We start from the raw sequence: 9,515 nt of genomic DNA, 5'->3' as shown, positions 1-9,515 counted from the left end.
GGTCTATGGGTGCTTATAGTCTAAAGATTTTGTTTCTAGCATAGAAATCTCTCTAGTTAGTGTCCGATTTTTGGTGATATACTCTGACCATAGCTAATTACAGGCCTTTGCCCAAGATCTAATCACATGCGTTAATTTGGGATGGGCGAATGCAGTATAATTGGCCCTGTGCCAGGTCTCAGGGAATGGACCACAGTATTGTCAATAACACACAGGTAATCTGGATGTTGGCATACACAGACAAACAATTAATAGCAACAACTATGCCACCAGGGAATAGCAAGGAACTCAGCAACCATAGTATGATCGAACACAAACTGGATATTGACCTACTCTAAGAACCAATATCATACCACCCTTAACCATAGAAAGTAAATCCATAGGTATAGTATAAACACTAAGGAAAACCAAATGTTGACATATAGTAAATATCTACTAAATGCAGCAAGTGTACTTGTACTAGTAATAGAAATAATTCAACAGTAGTAACATATACCTAACTAACTAGCCAAAGATTAATAATATTTATCCTAATAGAGGGGGTTGGAGAATGAAAGAAAAAATATTTGAAACATTAAAAAAATGGAAGATTGGGAGGAGGAGAGAAAATTGAGATAATAATCCTATTAAACTGTGAAGAAAAAAATAGTAGAAGGATATAATGAGATGTAACAGAAAAGAACAAGGAAAAAACAATTTAAAAGAAAAAATGGAAGAATAAAGATAAAATAAGGTTAAAGGAAAGAGAGAAAATGAAAAAATAGGAGAAAAAAGAAAAAGCAAAATTACCCCAAATCTTAAAAAACAGTGGTGGGGGTGTAGGGAGACAGAGAGAGGGTGAGAGAAACAGAGAGGGGGAGATAGAGGGAAAGATAGGGAGAGAGAGGCAGAGAGAGAAAGACAGAGAGAGAGAGAGAGAGAAAGACAGAGAGAGAGAGAGAGAGAAAGGGACAGAGAGAGAGAGAGACCGAGAGAGAGAATGAGACAGAGAGAGAGACTGACTGCAGTTTTGGAATCCAGAAGTTCAGTTTTCCTCACCTAGCTTTACAGCCTGCCATTTTGTGAGGTGCTTCCCTGTTCTCAAGGTGCCTCTGTCCATTTATTCCAAGTTCCTGCAAACATCCAAGCTGAAATATGTCTTTGGTTCTGTTGGTAAATGGAAAAAATAATCAGACCTCTAATTTGTGCTGGATATAGGCAGCAGGACAAGAGTTCAAGCAGCTCACTGTACTTAATGCCAGCACGTTCAGGCTCAGACTTTTCTGAGCCCCACACAAGCTGGGCCTGGATTCTTACCATCAGGGTAGGCCCTTGTGTCCCTTCCAGCCTGAGTGCAAACTTCTCCGGTCATCTGTGTCTAGACTTTACCCACTCCATGGCTGTCTTCCATGGCCATCTCTCCACCAGTCACTGTGGTAGGCTTACGCCAGGACTCTGAAGTTTAGTTGCTTTAGTCGTTCTGAGTGTCAGTCTTAAATAATCAACCTCTTCCCCAAACAGCACCCGATGAACACAAAATGGCACCTGATGAAACATTCTCTGCTAATATGGTAGGTGCACCACTGGCTTCCTTCTCCAGCTGTTGCCTGCCATGTGAAAAGAATCCCTTCAGAGGAAAACCCACACTGATTTTGCAAATTACAACCACCATGGGCCACTGTCTCCAGCTTGGTCTACCGTTTCTTTGTGGTGCTTCCAAATCTGAGGGCTTGGCTTGTGTCTATGGAGACAGGTTCCTCTTCCTTGAGCCAGGCTGAGCTTCCAGACTGATCTCTTCTTTGCTCTGCATCATGGTCAATTTCTCCAAATCTCTGTAGCTTTGAATTTTCCTTCCGGATTTCCTGAGATCTTTTCTGCTTTGTATTTCACTGAGTTGTTATTTTTGAGGTTTCTGAACTCCAGAGAGGCTGAGTTTTACTGCTGATCAATACTCTGCCAGTTTGGTTCCAACCTATTCCAAGTTTTAAGTTTTATTTTTCACATTTCATTACTTAATCAGTCTAGAATTTAATTTTTGGCTTTATATAAGGTAAGGATCAAATGAATTTTGTTCTGCATGTAGGTTAATCAGTATGTCTTGTCATAATCCATCCAATCCTCCTTTCATTCCTTCTCTCATACTAGCTCTGTGGGTAAAAGTTGAAAATAAAAAATTTTGGGAACTTCCATCCATTTTATTGTTAAACCACAGATCTTCAATGGGTCAAAATTGACCATAGGTAAAGTAATAACCCTTACTTGTAGACTCTATATAAATATATCTCAGATTATTGGCTCTATATTTACACTTTCTGTATTAGAGAAAAAATTCCATTATGAAATATAGGAAATAAGCCTACATTTCCCTACAGTACCTTCATTTAAAACAATTGTCTAAACTCTTATTTTCTTTAATTGTCTAAACTCTTCTTTTCCCTGCAAGGAAAAATTCCAGAGAAAAACTCTATGCTATGGCAATATCATATTAAGTGCTCTTTAATTATGAGATCATATTAACTTTTCAGAAAGTTAATTTTGTTTCCCTAGTTAGCTTTTCCTGAATTTATTATATGTAATAACATGGTACAAAGATATGTTAAATATCAAAATGGAGATGTAAAGTATTATATATGTAGAATAAAGTAAATCTCCAGTAATGAATGATCTCTAAACATACAAGATTCTGAATTGTCTATATATCTGACTTTTTAAAATAGAATAACTTTACTGAATTAAAAACTTACAAGCCATATAGTCCCTAAACTTAAAATGCAAGATTCAGTACATTCTAACACATTCACAGAGTCATACAACTATAACCATAATCAAACTTAAATCATTTTTGTTATCCTAAATCAAAACACTCCACTCCCTAGGACCATCTCCCATTCTCCCACCCTCCCCAATCAAAGCAACTCCACCCCCATAAATTTTCCCACTGTAGGAATTTATTTCATTTTCTTTTCTTCAAAGTAGACCATACTCATAACAGCAATAAAGCCCTCACCATATAGAAGGACATGTAAATACTCCAAAGTGAGCTATCATACCATATTACAGTGAAACCAGAGACTAATAACGGAAACATACTTAGAATATAATTACTCATTTTTCTTTCTCTTTTCTCTTTCTCCTGTACTGTTAAATTTTTCATATAAAGGAAAACATATGATGTACAAACTTGTGTGCCTGATTTAATCCATTTAATATTATAGTCTCAAGGTCCATGCATTTTCCTACGCCTGTCTCAAATTTATCTCCCTTAACAGCAGAGCAGTCCTGCATTGTGTATAGACACGTTTTTTTTTTTTTCAGCCATTTGTCTGTTGCTGGGCATGCAGGGTGAGTCCAAGATTTAACTATTATGAATTGCACTGCTATACAAATAGGCACATGTGTATACCTGCGGAATGACGTTTTTAACTCTTTTGGGAGGATACACAAAAAGAGAATTGCCTGGTCAAATAAGATATCTATTTTTAGTTTGTTGAGGGATCTCCATCCTGATTTCCACGGCGGCATCATTTTACAGACTCACCAACAATGAAGAAGGGCTCCTTTCTCCCATAGCCTCACCAAAATTTGTTATTGGTTGACTTCTTGATGGTGGCCATTCTTTCCCGGATAAGATAGAATCTTAACATTGTTTTAATTTGCATTTCTTAAATGGCCACCAAGGTAGAACATTTTTTCATGTACTTATGGGCCAGTTGTATTTCTTCATCTGATAATTGTCTGGTTATTTCAGATGTCCGTTTTTTTGACTGAGTCTTTCTTTTTTTTTTTTTCCAGTTCTGGGAATCAAACTCATGACCTCACGCTTGCCAGGCAGGTGCTATGCCGCTGAGCTAAACCCCAAGCCCCTTGACTGAGTCTTTCAATTTTGGGGGTCTAATACTTTCAGCTCCGTGCTTGCTGAGGTTCTTTTTATATTTTAAATATTGGTCCTTTGTCTGAGAAATACCTAACAGAATTTTTTCCCCTTTCTGTTGGTTGTCTCTTTGCCTTGTTGATAGTTTCCTTTGATAAGCAAAAGCTTTTCAAATGAGATCTCATTTGTTGATTCTTGGTAGTTTTTCTTATGTATTTTGGGTTTTATTTAGAAAGTCTTTGCTTACACCTATGATTTAAAGAGTTTTGCTTATTTTATCTGCCAGTAGGTTGAGTCCTTCTGTCCTAATGTTGATATCTTTAATCTATTTTGGTTTTAGTTTGGTGCATGATGAGAGGTGTGGGACTAAGTTCAACCTTCTGAACATGGATAGTTTTCCCAGCACCATTTGTTAAAAATGCTATGTTTCTTCCAGTGAAGGAGTTTGACCCCTTGTCTTGGTTACTTTTCTCTCGTTGCTGAGACAAAATACCCAACTCCCAAGATGAAGGAAGGAAAGGTTTATTTAGCTTACAGTTTGTGGAGGTTTCAGTCCATACTTGGCTGGCTCCGAGGCAGAAGACAGCAAAGCAACAAGAGCAAAGGGGGGAATGGCAGCCGAACAGCAAACAGCCAGAGCAAAAGGGAGGAATGGCGGCAAGCAGCTTCTTTCCCTGTCTTACTTTGTAAACAGGCTACCCCCACCTAAGGGGCATGTAGCTCTCACATAATCTCCATGCGCTCCTCTTCCATAGGCTCAGGATGTATACAAAGTAAGCACCTTGGCTTCCTGCTGAGTCACTTAGCCAAACCTCTAGACTCCCCAAGTTGACACAATGTATCAACCATAACACCCCTTTGTCAAAAATCATACAACTGAGTGTCCCTGAGGTTGTTCCTATATCTTCTACTCTTTTCCTTTGATCCACAAATCTGTTTTTCCCCCAATAGTATGCTGCTTTTGTGACTGTAACGTTGAGGTATAATTTGAAGTCTGGGATCATGATGCCCCTCCCTTACATTTGTTGTCCAGGACTTTTTTTTTGCTATTCTCAGTCTCTTCTTGCTCCATATGAATTTTAGTAATAGTTTCTTGAGTTCTATAAGAACTGTTATTGATATTTTGATTGGGGTGACATGAAATCTATACAACAATGTTGGCAGTAGGGCCATTTTAACTGTATTGGCTCTGTCTACCCAGGAGCATTTCATTTTGTGGTATCCTCTTCTATATCTTTTTTTTCTGAGAATTATAGTTTTTATTGTAAAGGTCTTTCACTTCCTTGATTACGTTAATTCCTAAGTATTTCTTTTTTCTTACTGCTATTCTGAAAATTATTGTTTACTTAATTTCCCTCTTGGTGAATTTGCTGTTGGTATATAGGAACACTATTGACTTTTAGATGTTGACTTTATATCATGGTGAACTAGTGGATTTGGCTATTAGTTCTAGGAGTCCTTTATTAGAGGTTTTAGGGTCTTCTGTATAGAGGATCATGCCTTCTGTGAATAAGGATCATTTAACTTCTACTTTCCCTACCCAGATCTCTTTTATTTGTTTCTCTTTTCCAATTGCTTTAGTTGCATTCTAGAACTATATTGAACAAATGTGGTGGTAGTGGAGATCCTTGACTTATTCCTGTTTAAAGAGAGAAAACTTTCAGGTTCTTTCCACTAAGTGTTATGCTGCTATTTGGCTTGGCATAGATGGTGCTCATCGAATTAGGAGGAGGACCCTCTGTTCCTGCTTTCTTGAGATCTTTTTAAATGGATGTTGAGTTGTATCAAATACTTTTCCTGCATCTATTGAGGTAAATTGCCTATCTATTTGATTTTTAAAAGTCTTTCAAAGATATTCTGGACAAAGAAATTTTTGAAGCTGGTGAAACACTCCTATATTCCCAGCACTCAAGAGACTGGGGCAGGGAGGAAATATACCGAGTTCAAGGGCAGCCTGGGGTACACATGAGACTCTGTCTCCAAAATCCCAAATTTAACAAAATAAATAAACAAAATTAAGAGTAAATAAGCATCATGAGAACATTACTTCACATTTTGGAGTTTTAAAAGGTATTTATGCAGATCGAAACCACAGAGATTTTCAAAAATGTAAGAAAACGTTTCCTTACTGCAAAAAGAATGACTCCTATGAACAAGACTAAAGACAAGCGCTGGTGAGGATGTGGAGCGAGAAGAAAGCTTGCACAGTGTTGTAGGGATGCGAGTCAGTAAAGCCATTATAGAAATCAGTACGGAAGTTCCTCAAGACAGGAACAACGGAACCACCACGTTATGGCAGAGACCCCACTACCAGGTGTACACCCACAGGAAGTGAAGTCACTGTGTCAAAGAGCGGGCTGCGGCTTCACGTTCACTGCAGCACTGCTGTTGCCAATCACCTAGAAATGGAAACAGCCCAAGCGTCCACCGCGGAGGAGGAGGTGAAGAAGACGCGGCACTACATAGTGCAGAGTACTGAGTACACTCAGAGAAATATATTTTACTCAGGCGTAAAGTACAATGCAATCCTGTCACGTGCAACACGGAGAGATCTGGAACACATTAGGTGAAATGCGATGTGTGAGATAAACTCATGCAATCTCACTTAGGAGAAGAGCCCATTAGAAGTTGGTCTCATTGAGGTTAGGAGAGTGGTGCTTACCACCGTGCCGGGATGGTGTCCGCGTGGAAAGAGGACTGTCAGGCGGTACAGGGCGGTACAGTTTGATAAGAGCAATACCTTCTGCTCTTCCACAGAACAAGAGGCCAAATATAATAAATTATGATGCACTGAGAAATCCCAAATAGAAAGAGCAAAATAAAAGATAGATACTAGGAAGTAGGGGATAGATATTTCTGTAGTAGGAAGCGGATCAAGAGGGGGAGGGAGCGAGGGCGGAGGAAGGAAGGCTGGGGAGGAAGGGAGGCCACAGGGGATGGGAAAGGAATTAGGAGGTGCTAGGTTCACGCATCACCTCAGCACCAGTAATGCCAATGTGATGTACTGCAGATGCGCACTAATAAAATAGGAGAGTGGGTAACAGACCTCAACACAGAGGGGAGAAAGTTTGGAAAGTACTCAAAGAAACGATAAACTCTTGAGGAGACAGTGATGTTTAATTTGATCTAAATATACATTTATGTGTTCATACATATATATCACATGTTGCCTATTAATATATAGAATTTTAAAGTTTCATGTATTAACGTAAATTTAATTTAAAATTAAAGACAAGAGTCTAGTTGTACTAGTCCCACATTTTCTCATGGCAGCTGAGAGAATTTTTAATATAGTAAATGTTACCAAAAAAAGTTCCAAATGTTAGTTTTAAATCAGAAATTGGCCACTCATGTCAAATTTTCTAGAGAGCAGATAACTTAGTTGTTCAATAATTCATGTATATCAATGCTTTCACTTGTATTACCGTTTTAGAGGTGGTTCTGGGGATTGAACCCAGGGCTTTTACATCCCCAGCCCTCAATTTCTTTTTAAACTTGTGATCCACCTGTCTCAGCCTCCTGGAGTGCTGGGGTTATAGAAGTAGGCCCTCGTACCTGGCTTACATGATTTCTTTTTCAGTAATTCTTGGACTGTTCTGGTCAGTAGGGTGGGTGCTTGGGGCTAATGTTTAGATTCAAATAAAATGACAGAAAGTGGAAAATGCTGCTTTTCTGGGACACCAGCCACATTTTGGAGTGCTCCTCCGCACAGGACTCGGGGCTTCCGTGGGGAACAGTGTGGAAGGCAGCTCCGTGCTTGCTGAGGTTCAGCTTGGGCGGTTGTCTGAAGCGATGAGTCTGCCCTGTTCGCCCATCAGGACAACGGCGGAGACAGCAACGGTGACCCTGCCCTAGATAAAAGGCTAAGGAAAATGCACACTGCTTCAGTAGCATTATTTTAGTAACATTTTTAATCAAGAAAGTGACAAGTTAGGTCAAATGTAAGATCTTTTCATTTTCTAGGTCACTACCTCACAAACCAATTTTAGGTAAAATACTATTCTGTCAAATCCAGACCATTTGCTGTTTTTTTTCTTTATTTTCATGTTACTCTAGTTTATTAATGTTGAGACAGTGGCTATGACATATATTTTTGTGGATTAAATGTTTTCTTTTAACCTACATCCTGCAGCAACACAGAATGAAAAATAAACACAAGAAAAAATATTTTAGGAGTTCATTAAATGCTCAGTTTGCGTGTCATTAGGAATAAAAGGAAATGGACCAATATTGTGAAGTTTAATAAAGTGTTTTCTGAGATAACTGTGAAGGAATCTTTTCTTTTCCTGTTGCTCGTATTTCTATTTATTTGAAATTTCTTCATTTGGAATGCCTTTTCTTTCACATCCTTTCTGACTTCTCCATTGAGGGATTAGTTTCTCTTTTTTTGATCATGAAATCCATTCGACAAAAAGTGTTGAGCCAAGCTTGTCTACTGCATAACACAAACCTGTGTCTCTGAATCAATTTCATCATACCCTCTGGATATCAGAACTCTCTGGAGTGCATTAAGTAGATGCAGTTTTAGGTTCTGGAGTCACACATAAGCTGTAAATCTATATAGCTCCAGTTGTGCTAAGATCGCACAGGAAGGCAACATACATTGCTTGGAGGCAGCTGTCTGCCACAGAATGCTGGGCCTGTGCCTGACAGCACTACACGGTACAAGTAAGGAAGGGAACTCGCAAACGAACACACAAAAGCACTGGGCTGAATCCTTCAGCTATTCAGTACTGCTAATTCTGCACAATTCTGACATTAACACAATATGGAAGATGGTAGATTACTGAAAATAGCATTCATATTTTCATCTATGTTAGAATAATCTTGAGAATAAATAGACTATTAAATGTGCTTTCCTCAGATCCAAAAATTATATTCTATTCTAAGGAAATTGTTAAGCATGTGTAAAAATTAAGCAATAAATATTTGAGAGCTGCACTTTGCAATTTGGCAAGAAAAGGAAGAAGTAAATACAAATATAAACATAAATTAATGCATAACAATGTATAAAGTGGAGAAAATTATAAAATGTACTAAAGGGCTTAAAAGAAAATATAAGTTGTTGAACATGTGTATCATACACATAAGAAGATTTTTAAAAGTTCTTTTCAAATTAATCTTTACATTTAGTGAAACTTCAGTTAAATACCCATGTGATTTTTGGTACAATTGTACAAACCATTGTAAGATCCAAATGGATGAATAAAGAAGCCAAGGTAACAACTGACCTTTGATGACAGTGGTAGGAGCTGAAGGCTTATTCTACCAAATCTGAGAATTTCTTTCTACACACTACCTCATTTATAACACTGAGATAAGGATGTAGAGTTAAAGTAGACCCCTTAGACTTGAACAGCATGTGTACATGCATGTAAAACTTTAAAAGAATATTTGCTCATGAATTAATGATCATATGTTTATTGAGGATTGCTCATGGTTTCACTTTTTATTCATCCCTGGTTTCTTAAACAATGTGTTTACATTGCTTGTATAATTATAACTGAATAGGATTCTATTTTCTATTGTTTTTGTGAAAATCTTTACTATCTGGAAGAATTGGCGTATGAAAATTGTTATTGTACATGCAATGTATTCCTATGTATGAAGTCCAGGAAAATCAATCATAGTTTTTTTTTCTTACTCTTGAGAGTCCTAGCTCTTT

This window comes from Chinchilla lanigera, unplaced genomic scaffold, assembly GCF_000276665.1.
Source record: "Chinchilla lanigera isolate Chin_1 unplaced genomic scaffold, ChiLan1.0 scaffold00070, whole genome shotgun sequence".
Taxonomy (NCBI): Eukaryota; Metazoa; Chordata; class Mammalia; order Rodentia; family Chinchillidae; genus Chinchilla; species Chinchilla lanigera.
Note: the sequence above shows the minus strand (reverse complement) of the source record.